Here is a 17,578-nt window from a genome sequence, read left to right on the forward strand (position 1 = left end):
TACCGATTATGTCATTCACTGTAATATTATGACAAATGTAAACCATTACCTCAGAGAAGAATCACGTCATGATTATCTAGAAGAGAAAAATTAAATTTTTGACCGAAAATATAGATTTAGATAAATATAGGTGTCCGAATTGTAAGATATTGCGTGTACAATTCTTTTGTTTTCATAGTCCTTCAGAGCTGGCATTTAACCCGGTTTCTATAGCATGAAACGGACAATAGCAATTGTTTACTACCCTTAGGATAGGACGCTAGTTTTTGTTTATTCATCTTAACAACGCCACTACCACATTATCTCATTCGTCTGTAGTGTTTCATCCATCCTGTTCTGTTGATACATGGGAAACCCGAAACGTCTATTTTATCTGTTTTCGTATATTAAATTGAAGTTTACATTCAATTTCACATTGTTATTTATCAGGTCAAAAAAGTATTTTAAGAACACAGCGACCAGAGGACTTGCATGCATACATGCATGTATGCTTTCTGCCTTGACCTTTCGTGATGAATGTAATTCTAAAGAGTGAATGTATAGCTACGAGGATTGAACAAGGATTTTTCACGTTCTAGTCATTTTCCTCGATAACATAAGTTTAAAGATAAAATAAATAAATAAATAAAATTACGCCCATTCCGCGCGGCATCGTTTGATGCCGTTGCCTCAGACAAACATTTGATGTCAACAGGATTCACCTTTGTTTTCCAAATTGGTTTGACCAAATTCTAATAATATTTGTAATTATAAATTCAATTTTTAGTATACAAGTCACCCCAATATAAAACCTATTTGAGGCGATGGGTCTGTTATATTTTTTTTTTCTAGACTGATACATATTTTATTGGGGAGGATATGATCTTTTTACCTGGTCCTGGTTTTGGCATGAAAGTCCTCCTACACATACAGTCCAGGGGACATCGACATGACGGATGGCAGCCTGGGTTGACGATTGGACTAGGAAATGATGACGAAGGGCCTGCAATTCACATTGAATAAAAGTAGATTAGTCAGGTCTGGTTAGGTCACAGTGACTCTACAATGAATGCTTGTAATAGCGTAACTTTTTAGAAATAAGGCCCATCCGCGCGGCATCGTAAGAAGCCTTGCCTAGGCATTCCATGAAAGAACGCATGAGCGCTCTGGTCTTAAGTGACATAATACGAATAGCTTCTTCCTGTCACATGACACTGTTAGCCGTGACTCATTTTTTCCTATAATTTCCAATTTCCTATAAGTACCCTAAGATATTTTATTTCTTTATTTATTCATCAATATTGTTAATATTTATCTAATTAATTTCTATATACTCCTTCATTGTGTTCAATAACTTTTTTTTTAAAATTCCTTTTCGATATTTATTCCAGTCCAAAGATAGAATTAGTTTGATTGTTTTATGAGTTATACGGCGCTTGCTCATTATCATTATGTCATTTTAGCGCCAGTAAAAAAAAGAATGTGTTAGAGGAAAAGTCGTAGAGCTGAAGTTAAAAGCACAAAATAAAAATCAAGACAAAGGGGACAAATTCAAACAGGGAAGAGAAGATTGTAAGATCAGTCCACTAATGTGACTATTTTGACATAACCTTAAAGACCCATTCAGGTATAAGTAAAGGATCTTTCTATTTTAAAAATGAGCTTTTAGATAACGCAATATCCACTAAATGTTCTCAAAGCGCTTTACAAGGGATCCCTGAGCAACGGCAACACGTAACATGTAGAACGAAACATGACGCCTGTTAGGTGATATTACAAATTTTTGTGACAGAGACAACGCTGTCAACGGCCAGGTACTCTTTTACAACTGAATACGATGAGAGTCCTGAGAGAATGTGAGTAAAGAGCCTTTTCCAAGGACTCAACTATGCGCCGAGCGAGGCTCGAACCCAGGACCTACCAATCTGAAAGCGTCATACCACAAGACCACATAGCCGCACAAAGGATCCTTTTATGAAGGATGCAATCAAATTTTAACAAAGTACAAATCAAAACCAATAACTATAATAGTAATAGTACACAACAGAGAGATGATTTACAAGGATAAATATCATCTCTCAAAAAAAAAAAGTACTATTCATTTGACTCTCTCTCTCTCTCTCTCTCTCTCTCTCTCTCTCTCTCTCTCTCTCTCTCTCTCTCTCTCTCTCTCTCAGCTAAGGATCCCTGCCAGGACCAAGGGAAAAATCGAACAATCGACATCCAGAACAAAGGCAGAGAAGCTACCAGGACAGGGAAGATATGTGTGGGATAGAAGACACAGCAAGTGATCTCTTGCCCACTGTGGGAGGTTCGAGGACTCCAAACAAATAGCTTTTTAAAAACATGAACAAACTAACAACATGCACTTAGAAAATTATCAAAGTTTTGATCTATTGACCAATAATCATCTCAAAACACAAAGGGCAAGTAAAAGATGATGCAATAGTCTAGTCTATGCTTCATTCCGAAAGATAAAGTGTGTGTGTGTGTGTGTGTGTGTGTGTGTGTGTGTGTGTGTATGTGTGTGTGTCCACTTCTCATCGATATCACCACGTGGCTTCCTCGTTGAAAGGTCATTACCACCACGATACATGTTACCTAAAATTGACCTCTTGGTATCTTCAGGCCAGGAAACCTATCCCTGGGATTCCTACTTAAACCAGAGGTGCGTCCTTCATCAAGCAGGTAGCCTACTCCTGATTTCAAAAAGTTCACTGGAGTTTGTTATGTAATCATTTTGTGTGTATTTCATTTTGTAACACGAAGCGTGCAAATTTCAAAACTCCTTTTACACTCCTTTATTTGAATATCTATGAGAGGACGACAACGATAATGATATCGATGATAACATAGACGATCTGCAATTTCCAGCCACCTATAATATACTTTACGAGGGTTCTAAAATCAAAATTGCTATGTTAATAGTTGTACGTAATATATATATATATATATATATATATATACAAAATTATTTGCATTGCTTTGAGAGTATTTACATTACACCAATAGTCCAATACAATTTGGGTTACCAGACCTGCAAATAAGTGTACGCTGCTATTCCCATGATTTGAATTTTATTACAAAAACGTTACTAAAAAGCGTGTTTTACGGACGGAAGTGGGTAGTCTTATTATACAAGCTCAAAGCTTGAATTAGATCAAGAAAGTGTCTACACACTATAGATAGTATGCGCTTGGCTAAGAAGCTCACAACATTGCCATCCGGAAGTATAACGGACCAACACGCAAAACTATGTGTAACCTTAAACGTTTATTGTCTGAGTTAAGTGAGAATTACTCATAAACGCGGATGGAAAAAAAGCAATAACAAAACCTGAATGACGTCAACTTCAAACTATCTTATAGCATTTTTCATTTAAAGACATGGAAAAAGCGTCCTTATTGATCTAATAAAACTAAATAGAATGCCGCTTAGAATTTGGTTTAAATCAGTTAAGAAGTAGAATCAAGACCCGTAACTTCTCTTCGTTTCTCTTTTCATTTTTTTTTATTCCATTAAAGTGAATATGATATTATTCTCTCTCTTTCTCCCCCCCCCCCTCTCTCTCTCTCTCTCTCTCTCTCTCTCTCTCAATCTTTCTCTCTCCCTTTCTCTCTCTATTTCTCTCTATATATATTTCTCTCTTTCTCTCTCTCTCTCTCTCTCTTTCTCTCTCTCTCTCTCTCTCTCTCTCTCTCTCTCTCTCTCTCTCTCACACACACACACACACATTATCTATTCTTCGTTCCTCTTTAAAAAACATTTTTGCAGTCAAAATTATTTCTCACATTTAAAAATTGGACTAATTCGACTTTTCTAAGATATACATTTTTAAAAATAAAAAAATAAATTCCCACTATTTATCATTAAGGGTAAATCTGTCTTTAATGTCTATTCCAAGGAAAGACTGAAATAACACTGGTGCGAGGTCAGAAAGTATCTCCACTCTACATGGGATCGACATCGTCCCTCTATGTGCAAGGCATGTGATCTAGCTTAGCAACAACACCCTTCCCCTTCTCCCTTCCCACTACACCCAACTCTAATTCAAAGCAGTTTTCGCCAGACCTAAACATTGCTAGGTCAGAAAATAACTCAACTCCACTCCACATAGGACCGATATCGGTCCCTTTGCGTTGTAGTGCGAGTGCTCTAGCCTATCACCAACACTCCCCCCCCCCCCCCCCACCCCATCCCCTTCCCACTATCCCCATAAAGAATTATTACATGTAGATAGAATGCGCTTGGCCAAGGAGTTCACAACATTGCCATCCGGAAGTATAACGGACCAACACACAAACTCTGTGTAACCATGAACTTTTATAGTCTTGTTAATACAGTTTAGTGAGAACAACTCACAAACGCGGATGGCAAAAACATTAACAAAGGCCTGAGTGACGTCATCTGCATACTATCTATATAAATGTTCATTCTACAACACAATTGGTCGAATTGTGAATTCATATGAGTGATGAACCATCCATTTACCGATCACTTGGAATCTTTCCGTCTAACTGATCACACGCATTTTTGGTCTCTCTCTCGTATTGGTGACGAGAATTATAATACTAATACTACCCAGCTATTGTAGGAATCTTTACTTCTTTTTGTAACTTTTTATTACGTTAATGATGTGTTTAATTCTTGAGTGTATTTCAGTGGATTATTGTGTATCGTGTTTTAAATAATTCGTTACATTGATTTAATTTTGTATAATCACTGTGTCTGGAGATTGAGAGTAAGTTGCCTCATTTAACACCCTGCCTTTTCCATGATTATACAAGCATCGCCGTTTCTTATCTTTATTACGTTTTTATATATATAATTGATAGCTATTCAGTAGCTGCTATATGATATTGTTGTTATGATTTTGATGAGTTCTATTTAGTTATTTATATGTTTTAGGTGTTTTTGCTCATGGATTGTTTAGTTGTAGGAACTTGGCTGCTAGATAATAGATTTTAGCATACTTGGGGACCAATACGATGAGGGCGCGGTTGGACATTATTGCACAACCCGGCATCATCAGTGTTCCTCAGTCCCCTGTTGTAGGGGGTTCAAAGGAACTGATTACGGCTTAGACGTGATTTCCACACGTCTTTTTCTGGTAGGGATGTTCCTGAATCCACGGGAAATGACATAAGTTACGTCAGGACAGAACATCAGAGGTTCACATTAGTCTTGTTTCAATAATTTGTCACATCAAACTACGGGCATAATCATAATATGAGGGGTGTGGCCATATCGGGGACTAAGGGTGTGGTTTAGTTTTGGAGCGGTCTGATTCGAGGGATATAGACGGAATGACTACACCCAAACACAGCGAATGTTATGAGGCTTGATCTAATCAGTCAGATGCATAGCCCTACTATAACTCTTTTAGTACGCCATGGTCAGATGTCACGGTTTTGAAGAAGAATTATCCATATAATTAATATTCATTAGCAACGTGCATCCTTAGTGGCTTAGTGGTATCTGGTACTTAGCACCCCCCCCCCTCCCCACATAGACACATAGATAACACAGGACGGTAGTCTGTGGATAGACACTCAGTAAGTGTAGAGGAATATAGCCACGCCCCTGGGGACAGTCGCAAGGCTCAACTATGTAAACTATCGGTAACCTACGTTGGAGACGTGAAAATTAGGGGCTCCTTCTATTCTATATGGGCGTGTTCAATGTCAAGTCAGTAAAAGTGGCATTTGTGTATTGATGGTGTGTGATTAACTAAAATACACGCCTTTTCTGCCCACTGTATCTTACCTTATAGTTGAAATTACTCAAAAATTAATCATAAATTACTCACTGAATAGACACCTTCGAAACCCGTGCCTAATTTACTATACGTTTGATGCTTATATCATAATTTTAATATGATAGATGGGATAGATGCCAGGACATCATTGAGTACTATAAGTAGAATTTAGATAGATGCATTTGCTTCCATGGCCAGTGTTGCGGTAAGTCGCGTCTGGAGGGTAACAGTCGTGACGTCACTTCCCTCGTATAGAATACGTATAGTAACCTACTGATCATGTTTTTTACTTTTATACATTCGGATCACATGACAGGTGAAGTTCTAGCCAGAATGAAGAATAAAAATAGTGCCAATTTTCTTTGCTGGGCGGACGTGACTTCAGACTATTGAATCCGATTGACACCCCCTCCCTTTACTTTGAGTAGATGAGACGATGAGACGTTTCGATATTACTAAGAGTCGGAATAACATGACATTTCGCGGTTATAGCTTTTAGATCTCGCAAAGCCATCCAAACGCTGTGGTGGAGTAGCTCTTTGATGTCATCGCTTCCATCGCTCGTTGGGTATTGCAACTACCCTCTGGTGGTGCGGAAGGTGTTACATATTTTGCATAACAATAACGTAATCCCGGGACGGGAGGTAGCGTCTTTGTTTCGGCCGGCCAGTTAAAGAGCATGTGATTAGTCGAACACGTTGATATGCTTGACTCACAATTCTACAGGAATGGACAGTGTCGGTTGATCAAAGAATATAACATTGTTGTTTACCAACCATTTTTCCACTCTGAAGTTCCTATCTCTCTATTATAATAAAATTGATACTACGAATGACAAAATCGACCAACAAATTAGGGAGTTACAAGTTATTCATAATAAGAATAGGTACTTTTAAAAGTTTACAATAATCCTTATCTAAGTCACTTTTCATCATCAAAGTCGAACCTTTTTCCCGATTTTTATCACACAAAGTACAAAGTTAATAATTTTCACCCGCGGATAATATGGGATCCATATCTACATGTTTTAATTTTTTGAATCAAAGCTGGAAACATCCTGCGAAACTGGAAATCCTGTCATTTTCTTCACAACGATTAGGTTTTACTGATTGAGAACAGTCTTGACTACTCCGCCCATGGATATTTGGTGGTTGTCGCTATTGGCGGGTTGAATTTTAGAGTTAAAGCGGCCTTGACTATTGTTGTGACTGCGCGGGATCATTATGGCGCGGAGTTGCTTGGTTGATGTTGAATAATACGGAGTTATAGTTAGACACCGAAGCTTGCCTAACGAACGACTTGCCCAACACGTGACCATTTTTTTTCTCGCGTCCTCTCGTCTAATCTCGTCACTCCGGAATAGAAAGAGGAGGCGGAGCTCATATGATATAACGCAATGAAAGTTCTGTCCGATGACGGGTGGGGGGATATCACCTCTCCAAAACTTACCTTATTATATGAGATCTTGAGATTCTTATCCAATCATCGATTGCTCGTTTGACAGTTCGCTTGTGAACAGTTAGGAGACCATCTCTTGATTTATGGGCAGGCGGCTTTGCGTAAAGGCGGTGAGTGTTGTATACATCAAAGAGTACCACTGACCGATGGGTAAATAGTGGTTGTGTAACCCAAAAGCCCTGCCGTCTCGACTGCAAGGTCTTGTATGTAATAGTTGCGTCACCATCTCAAGGCTCAGGAATTAATTAGTGAGCTGATTCAAACAATGTGGGTTTCAAATTTATCGTATACGTAATCATTTGGAAGCTACAGAGAAAGGTGTTTTTGTGTAATCCCTTTCACACACACACACACGCGCGCGCGCACACACACACACACACACACACACACACACAAACATATACAAACAGTACACATCCCTGGTCATCTATTGCCTATATTATTAATGTTAATATATACATCCCATGCTGATTGTCACTACCCCCCCCCCCCCAACCATTTCCACCATCCAAGTACCAGCGGCCTTTTCTCTTTGATTTCGTATCATGGTCTACCCGAAGCCCAACACCTCGATCGTTTGTGGGTCAACCCCACCCCCCTCCCCCCACCTTCCCCCGTAATCAATTTATAATTTTCTCTCTGTATAGAGCGCCACATGCACAATTATATACTATTGAATGACACTGACCTTGCCCCTCCCCTAACACAAGCCAACAGCAACCCAAGCTATCCTCTATCACGTGACCTTAGATCCGATGCTGCATACCGCTTGAGAGTCTTCACTATCCAGATCTCGTTCATGGTCACGTGAGAAGGCTATATCCGTTCGGGTTCGGCGTTCGGGTTCGGCGTTCGACCCGATTTCGTTAAAAGCCTAATGTAATGTTTATACAAGAGGCGATATGGCTAACCTGAGAGTACTTCGGTGTATTTATTTCAATTGCACTGCAGTATAATAGATTACACCCTTTGATGCTATTTATTTTTGGAACCATAATTCTTAGGCAATAATAATTATGGTTTTTGGTTGTTATTATGTACCGTTGGCTTCGGGGGAAGAATGGCGATTTTTTAATCGTTATCTATATTTTTAATGGGGCATATCTTCTGACATCTATGGCTAGCAGCCAGCGACATCTATACGAAGGCCTTGCTAGCAGCTCTATCGTCGCATGAGGTTCTCACATGTTTTGGCTTAAGTTCGTTTTGGAACGGGTAATTCGGTTACTATCGGCTCTTTATGATTATGCTGAGGAACATAGAATGGATGAGTTATGGGCCTTGTTATCCAGTTAGTATTCTCTTTACCGACATGTGAGAAACTATGATGGAGGCTATGTGAGCTAGACCTGTAACTATTATCTACTCATAACCAATTATCCGCGGATTAAAAAATATTGACAAAATGTTTATAATGTGCGGCTATGCTATGTGGCCTTGTGATATGACACTCGCGGTCGCATCGGAAGGTGTCGGATTCCAGCCTTGCTTAGGGTATAGTTGAGTGCTCGGGAAAGGCTCTTTTTTCACATTCTCCAATGATTTACTATATTATATACTTGTTGCTTTCTCTCACCTACTCAGGTGTAAAATGTGTATTTGACCATTAACGTGCTGTCTGGGAATTTGGTAATATCGACCAATATCATTGACATCTAGTAGCGTTCTACATTTTAAATGTTGCTGTTGGACAGTGACCCTTTGTAAAGCGCTCTGAACACATTTAGTGGATTTGCGCTATATATATATATATATATATATATATATATATATATATATATATATATATATATATATATATATATATATATATATATTATAAGATCTTATTTGTATGTAAATATGACCGTCTATAATATGATCGCATTTCCTTAGGGTCGGATTACCTTGGAGAATTTCTAGTCTATTTGGCAATGCGTCTGTTGATTTCTAACAACGAAGCCATCTCACACCCTCACAAGACTATATATGTTTCTTCTTTATGCCATGATGGTGGACCTCCATTCACTCAGGGGGCATATCTTAGCACAGTTTTTTGTTACAAAGGATTGGAATGAAGACTTCAAGATTTTGTCTTCTCTATGCCTAATATAGGACTAATATGACAACAATGATTTATTGGAACTGGTTTATATATACAGACACTGACATTTTTTCAATACTCATTATATGCTGTTATGATGGCATATTATAATGACGATATATAATTTTTGTTTTTTGTTTGTTTTTGTTTTTCTATTAGGAGCATTAATTTATTTTAGTACTATTTTGGTGCTAGGACTAGGAGAGGAGTAAGCCTTTGTCTTCTCTATGCCTAAAATATGACATATCGATTTTGGCAACATTGATATATTGGAGCCGTATACATAGTCTATAACTTTGGGGAGATATGTGGTCTTAGTTAGTGCGGGGCGGTCCTTGGCAAGCTTAAGGACCACGGTCCTACGGTCCTTGGGAAATGAAGACCGCAAGGACCGGTCTCGGTCCGTTCATTCTTGAACCGTTAAAGACCGCTACACGATGAAAACCGTGGCCTACAGGAGTAAAACACACGGAGTAGTCACACTCATTTCAAATTGTAACCTAATTAGAGAAGAGGGGTGATGCCTTCTTTATTTGCTCACCGTACTTCATTGTTACTTCGATAATTTAATAAAATTTGAAATTTATCCCCATTAACGGAGATAATGGCATCGCCCAAGGCGTTGATCGAGTTGTTCGTGGCGTTGATACACACACGCAACTCCTACCCCCCCCCCCTCCCCCCCCCCCCACACACACACACATTAGAGGGCAGCGAGCATTGAAGAGTAAGAGAGAGACGTGAAGTTATAATAAGAGGGGGTGGATGAGGTGATAAGAGGGGTCGATGGTGACTTTTCGCCAGATCTAACAAACTCAGCTACCCATTCATTGCTGAGTAGACAGGGATTCAGAAAAAAATCGACTGCACCCGGGATCGATCTCTGGCCCTTTGCGTATAAAGAGAGTGCTCTATCAACTGAGCTATCGGGGTCCCCAAATATTCTATTGGACCTTTTAAAAATACAGACGTTATAACTGTTTTTTTTGGACGGAAGAAACTAATGAAACTCATATTACTTGATTAGTTAAAACACCAAACGAAATTTTAATATTATTGTATTATTTTAAATGACAACAATGCGATAGAAAGGAGTGGCGACAAGAGATGGACAAAAGAAAACAAAAAATCAGACTTGCAACTTGCTAGGTTCGACACACACACACACACACACACACACACACACACATCTTTAGTAGTCACATACATTTCAAACAATAACCCATTAGAGAAGAGGGGTCATGCCTTCATCATAGATCATTGTCATTGCGATCATTATGGTGTAGTAAATTTGAAATTTACCCCGTATAATGGAATCGTCCAAGGCGTGCGCCTCCTGTTCCCCCATCTCACACACGAAAGGGCGGTTTGCGGAGTGGAGGGAGGTGGTCGTCTGCCTCTATGGTCGTCTGTGTCGTTTAGTGTATGGCAAAGGGGGGTGGGTGCGATTAATTAAGTGGGATGGGTGGTGATTGTTGGAAGATAGGCAAAGGACCGAGGCAACGAATCGCTGGGGAAGTAGTATGGCGCGAGACCGTTGAAAGGTGATAAGAAGTGAGGACCGCCGGCGGTCTTCCTCTTTGGGACTGGACCACGGTTCACAGCTAAAAGACCGTGGGACCGGTCCTCGGTCCGGTCCTCAGCGCGGCACTAGTCTTAGTCTTAGTGACTAACTAGACGTCACTAATGGTCCCAGCTTTATACCATTATGTTATTGAGGCACACTACTTAATAGCTGGCACTTCCAGCTAATTTGTATTTTATATGTATAGACACGTGTCAATTGTTCAATATTTCATTAGATGCTTTTACGATGGCATATATTATACTGATGATTTTGCACCTTTTTTCAATCAGGAGCCTTAATTTATTACTACGGTATTTCGTTACTAGGAGAGGAGCATAGGCTTTTTGCTCTCGATACCTACTATGCTAGTGTGGGAGAATGATTTTTTGTAGCTGCTAGCATGGTTTATTACGTGAGAAGATAGAAGGTCTTAGTATATCATCAATTTTCTCAGCTTTACACTGTTATGGTAGTATGACAGAGAATCTAACAGTTAGTGGTACTAACAATTGACTAGTGTATTATATGTATACAAACATTCTGTATCTGCTTTATCCATTACACACACATATCTATCTGTTTTTATATGGGCATATTCTAATGATAATAGATTCAGTTTAGTACGAGTGGACAGGAATGAAATAGGATTACTATGTTAGCACCGAGGATTGATTAATTTAGTCTTGGGTTCAGTGTAAAGTTGTTTTCTCTCGAGGAATATTTTTTTGATGGTTAGACCTCGGCTGTCTTCACCCGTGAATTCACGTTTGGAGAAGTCATAGGTGCAACACGCCAGACTATGGAACCCTCTTGTGAGGTTTCGGACATAGCTTATATGTCCAGGATTGATCATCCTTTTTCACTGTCATTACGACTCTAATGACCTACGGGACTCTAGGTGCTTAATCTTTTGTCCTGGCCCGGGGGTAGTGTGCACTAAGTCACCTGTCACCGGCACGGTTTTCTGCCGTTATACGTTAGACAACCCAGACATTAGATGTCTGAGGCTCTGTCTAGGCCTCATCAGCCAGATTGTTTGTATCAAGCAATCTTTATGTATGACCCACATCATTTCCAGACTCTGGCTGCCTAAGCCTTTGGCCCTGGACCGGAGATAGTATTGACTAAGCAAGTCATCTATCAATGGTACGGTTTTCTGCCGTTTTTTTTTTAGCTCTTTTGGCATTCATATTTTAGACATTTGAGACGGTTTTGTGTCTCAAATGCTTGGGTCATACTATAGTTATATTTTATTTTTATTTTTCAGGTAGATCTATGCTGCTTCGCTCGTGGTATTTGCGTTTGGAGCAGGCATAGGTAAAGTTTGTCAATGCCAGGGAACCCTCTTGTGAGGTTCCGGACATAGCTTATATGTCCAGGATTGATTATCCTTTTTCACTGTCATTACGTCTCTAATGACCTACGGGACTCTAGGTGCTTAATCTTTTGTCCTGGCCCGGGGGTAGTGTGCACTAAGTCACCTGTCACCGGCACGGTTTTCTGCCGTTATAAGTTAGACAACCCAGACATTAGATGTCCGAGGCTCTGTCTAGGCCTCATCAGCCAGATTGTTTGTATCAAGCAATCTTTATGTATGACCCACATCATTTCCAGACTCTGGCTGCCTAAGCCTTTGGCCCTGGACCGGAGATAGTATTGACAAAGCATGTCATCTATCAACGGTACGGTTTTCTGCCGTATTTTAGCTCTTTTGGCATTCATATTTTAGACATTTGAGATGGTTTTGTGTCTCAATGTTTGGGTCATACAATAGTTATTTTTATTTATTTATTTTGATGTAGATTTATGGTGCTTCGCTCGTCCTATTTGTGTTTAGGGGCAGACATAGGAAAATTTGACAATGACATGAAACCTCTTTGTGGGGTTCCGGACATAGCTTATATTATGTCCAGGATCGATCATCCTTTCTTACTGTCATTACTATTCTAACGAACTACATAAGCTTAATCTTTGGGCCTGGAGCATACAGGTGAGAGAACATTTATTTCAATTTTTCATCATGTGAGATAGCACATATTATAATTGTTGGATATTTACTCACTGCATAGGGATTGTTGGGTTTGGATAGGGATACCTATGAGATTTCCACTCGTGTTTTTGGCGTTTGGAATAGTCATTGGTACAAATAGCAATGCTAAGGAACCCTCTTGTGAGGTTCCGAACATACCTTATATTATGTCCAGGATTGATCATCCTTTTTCACTGTCATTACGACTCTAATGACCTACGGGACTCTAGGTGCTTAATCTTTTGTCCTGGCCCGGGGGTAGTGTGCACTAAGTCACCTGTCACCGGCACGGTTTTCTGCCGTTATACGTTAGACAACCCAGACATTAGATGTCTGAGGCTCTGTCTAGGCCTCATCAGCCAGATTGTTTGTATCAAGCAATCTTTATGTATGACCCACATCATTTCCAGACTCTGGCTGCCTAAGCCTTTGGCCCTGGACCGGAGATAGTATTGACTAAGCAAGTCATCTATCAATGGTACGGTTTTCTGCCGTTTTTTTTTAGCTCTTTTGGCATTCATATTTTAGACATTTGAGACGGTTTTGTGTCTCAAATGCTTGGGTCATACTATAGTTATATTTTATTTTTATTTTTCAGGTAGATCTATGCTGCTTCGCTCGTGGTATTTGCGTTTGGAGCAGGCATAGGTAAAGTTTGTCAATGCCAGGGAACCCTCTTGTGAGGTTCCGGACATAGCTTATATGTCCAGGATTGATCATCCTTTTTTACTGTCATTACGTCTCTAATGACCTACGGGACTCTAGGTGCTTAATCTTTTGTCCTGGCCCGGGGTAGTGTGCACTAAGTCACCTGTCACCGGCACGGTTTTCTGCCGTTATACTTTAGACTACTCTGACCATAGATGTCAGGTGCTTTGTCTAGGCCTCATCAGCCAGATTGTTTGTATCAAACGATCTATTTACGTCTGATTTTTATTCGGTCGGGGCTTTGACTGTTAGTCGGCCTCTGTTCCGGACCAGGGATAGTATGGGACGGGGCTTTGACTGTTAGTCAGCCTCGGTTCCGGACCAGGGATAGTATGGGACGGGGCTTTGACTGTTTGTCAGCCTCGGTTCCGGACCAGGGATAGTATGGGACGGGGCTTTGACTGTTAGTCAGCCTCGGTTCCGGACCAGGGATAGTATGGGACGGGGCTTTGACTGTTTGTCAGCCTCGGTTCCGGACCAGGGATAGTATGGGACGGGGATTTGACTGTTAGTCAGCCTCAGTTCCGGAACAGGGATAGTAGTATGGGACGGGCTTTGACTGTTAGTCAGCCTCTGTTCCGGACCAGGGATAGTATGCACTCAGTCAACTATCACTGTTTGCCTGATTTTTAGACTTTGTAAGGTGGGCAGTTATTTGCTAGGGTCAAAGTGCCTTGATGACCCTGATAACTTTTGGGTTTTTTGTGAATGGCTTCCTCAGCTTTGGCCGGGGCCAGGGATAGTATGCGCTTAGTCATATATCTCTGCTGGATTACCTAACTTTGCATACTGGGTGTCAGGGATATCTGTTGTGTAGGGGTGGTTTACCTCTTGATTTTGGATTATACATATCCTTAATAGACCTGGTTGGATATTTTGTTCACATCTTTTTAAACTAGATATTTTATAGACATCTCCTTACATATGGCGTTAGACAGGCGCTCTTTAATAAGAGCCGTGGTGTATTCACTCAGAGTGGCATTACTTAACACTCTGTATTGGTTGATTTGACAACATTCTATGTTACTTGGACCATTAACCTAGGTGGTTTAACATTTTCATACTTAGTAGGGAGTCCTTCGATCAGACATTTGCGCTGGATAAAGGGGGAGCTGGTTTTCAACAGTTTTGCCATCTCTGGAAAGAATTTCTGATGATATTAGATTCTAGATCTTTATTGATTGGAGACTATGGGTAACGACTTATGGTTGTGAGGCTGATGCACTAACTTTTATACTTAAGTTTTTATCAGTGTTGTTAATATACAATGACCTACAGTATATTTTCCCTTGTTTCGATTGAAATTGTTTGGGATTTTTAGCAACTATTTTGTGTATAATTTTTTAATGCATACATACAACATGGGTCTTGATTCCCGTTTAAATGCAAAAGACTCATCGACCCACGATTTGCGGCAGTCTTAGTTTCCAGCATAGTGTAATATACACATGACGTGACACGGATATCGGTATATTTAGTTCATTTTATTATTTAAGTGGGCCGGAGCAGAATTTGTCAGATTGTTCCATGGAGGTCTTTGTATATTTGGTTACAAAGCTGCACCAGGGGGAAACTGGTGACGATGAGGATTAGGGACGTGTGAGGAATGATGATGAGATGATGATGAGGATGATGATAATAGCGTTGGTGATGGTGAAGAGGATGAGGAGGATGAGGCTGTCTGAGTCACATCTTATTGACAAGGAGTGAAGACAGATGGATGTTTATGAAGGTGAAAGGAGAAACTAATGTAGTATCTTAAACATTTTAATTGGTGAACAGGTCCGATTAGGCAATTGTCTTTCGGCTTGGGCAGGCATGCCTGTTATGACTGACGGGACTGGTCGGTTTGTCAGAACTTCGGGTTTCGGGCGTGTCCGATGTTGGTTTCTGGTGTGAACGCTGGTAGGAGTTAATCTCTTATTCTGTAATGTGAGTCACTTACTTTAGCCTAGTATGGGGATGATTCTTCCTGGTTTGAGTTCCAGTTGGTGACATTCACGAAGATTTTCTTTGTACTTGTTCGATTGTATTTAGGTGGGCTTTGTTGATTCGGGCTTGATTGATGCATATTCTAGTATTTATGCCTAATCAAGGCAGGATTAGCGGTGTTTTAACTCACTCAATCCTAGAATTTTTTGCTACTTTTCAAAATTGGATATATTAAAAATGAGCATATACATAGACATTTTTGTTCAACCACCATTAACATGTAAAACTAAAAACATTAGCTTTGATACTACGCCTATAATTTGTCGCATAAAATACGCAATAAATAGGCATGGGGCAAAAGTAACCCTGTTAAACTACGGATATAGTCAGTTTTAGGGTTGAGCGAGTTAATGGCCTTAGGGATGGATCCAGAGGCCTTATGAGTTATAAACTGTCGCCTCTATGTTATGGAGGTTCTGATCCCAGCCCGAGGACTTGCTTGTTGTCTACGTGCCATCATCGCTGCTACGTGCTAATGTTTGACTTATATTATTAGCTTGTGGTGTTACTGGAATGATTATTATAGTCCGACTCCCATGTAATTTTGACGTCATTTAAGACAATTGCGTCGACTGGTGTTTTGTTGTTAGGAGTGGCCAGGGAACATAAATACTACCCTGTTGGTTGAACTGTTGTATAAAATCAACGATTTGTTCACTTTTGGTGGTATGACCATGGCCTTCACTTTTGACTGAAATATTTGGTAGAGTCAGGCAGGGTTGCCAGTTTGGCATTTTAAATGCCAGATTCCAAAAATCTGGCATTTTTGAAAACCGTTTGGCATTAGAAAAATCATTTGGCATTTGGCATTTTCATTTGGCATTTTCTTTTCTTGTATATTATACTTCAACTGACACCTTTTCTTAATTAAGTTTCATAAGAAACACGAAACAGTAAGTTTTCTTAATTGTCAATAATTATTTAACTGTTTACGTATTTACCTTTCATGTTAATGTATTTCTTTTTCATTCTTAAAGTCCAACCGTGGTGTAGTGGTTTAGCACTCCACTTAGTAGTCAGTAGGTAAAAAATTACCCCAACAGGAAATTTAGTATAATTTAAAAAAAACGAAAAAAAAAGAAAAGAAAAGAAAACACGCAAGCCACCAGGATATGATAGTAAATTGTCTATCAAAAGTGAGTAGTTTTCTTAGTGGGGGTGGGAGTCAACAGACTTTGGCATTTTTTGGAGTGTTTTGGCATTTTTTGAGTCTTCCCCTGGTATTTTGTTGAAAAATAATCTGGCAACCCTGGAGTCAGGTTATTTTACGGAAGCTACAGTTTAGGTGTTTCTGTAGGGTGCATGCATGTGTAACTCGGGATATCAATTACTCTCTTCGTACAACAGACCTTACTCTATTGCCACAAAGGGTGGTATGCATTAAGTATAATGGATTCGTTCATTTGGACTAATAATGTAGCGGATATTTCATTATATTTTACGATTCATTTAGTTAGTCTTGAAGCGATAATATTTTGTGGGTTTTCATCGTTTTACATCGCGTGCTACTATATGACTTTGAAGTCTCATATGAATTCACAATTCGACCAATTGTGTTGTAGAATGGATAGATAAACGATACTTACCAAAGTTGAAGTTTGTCTGTTATTCTACAACACTGGTCGATTGTGAATTCATTTGCCCTCCCTTACCATAATTATCATAATATACCCTCCCCTCTAGTTCTGGTGATAGATTTATATTATCTTCATACAATCCATGAGCAGTTTATGTTAGAGTTGGGTAGTATCTGGGCTCATAGCGTTTATCTATCCATTTCCCGATGGAAAAGTTTTTCGTGGCGACACATTCAAGCAGTGTTGCCAGGTACCATTACAAAATTTCCGCCAACTTTATGCCAGAAATCCGCAAACTTTATCCTACTTCACCTGGCCATGTGACATTTGCCCAAAATCCACCAAAAAATCCGCCAATTTATTTCCAGATGGAAATTCGACTTTTCTAAGATATACATTTTTAAAATAAATAAATACATTACCACTC

The 17,578-nt window shown here is 39.6% G+C and overlaps 1 long non-coding RNA gene across 1 annotated transcript in view; it reads right to left on the minus strand.

Annotated features, from left to right (window-relative positions):
* The window catches only part of LOC144974780 (uncharacterized), a 30,650-nt gene that overhangs the window by 8,068 nt on the left and 5,004 nt on the right, over positions 1-17,578 (minus strand). Inside the window, exon 2 of the long non-coding RNA XR_013645817.1 lies at positions 872-982. This is a non-coding gene — a long non-coding RNA (uncharacterized LOC144974780). The remainder of the gene's footprint in view (positions 1-871; positions 983-17,578) is intronic.

Source organism: Berghia stephanieae, chromosome 1 (genome assembly GCF_034508935.2).
Source record: "Berghia stephanieae isolate SIO BIC M18660-M18661 chromosome 1, UCSD_Bste_1.3, whole genome shotgun sequence".
Classification (NCBI taxonomy): domain Eukaryota; kingdom Metazoa; phylum Mollusca; class Gastropoda; order Nudibranchia; family Aeolidiidae; genus Berghia; species Berghia stephanieae.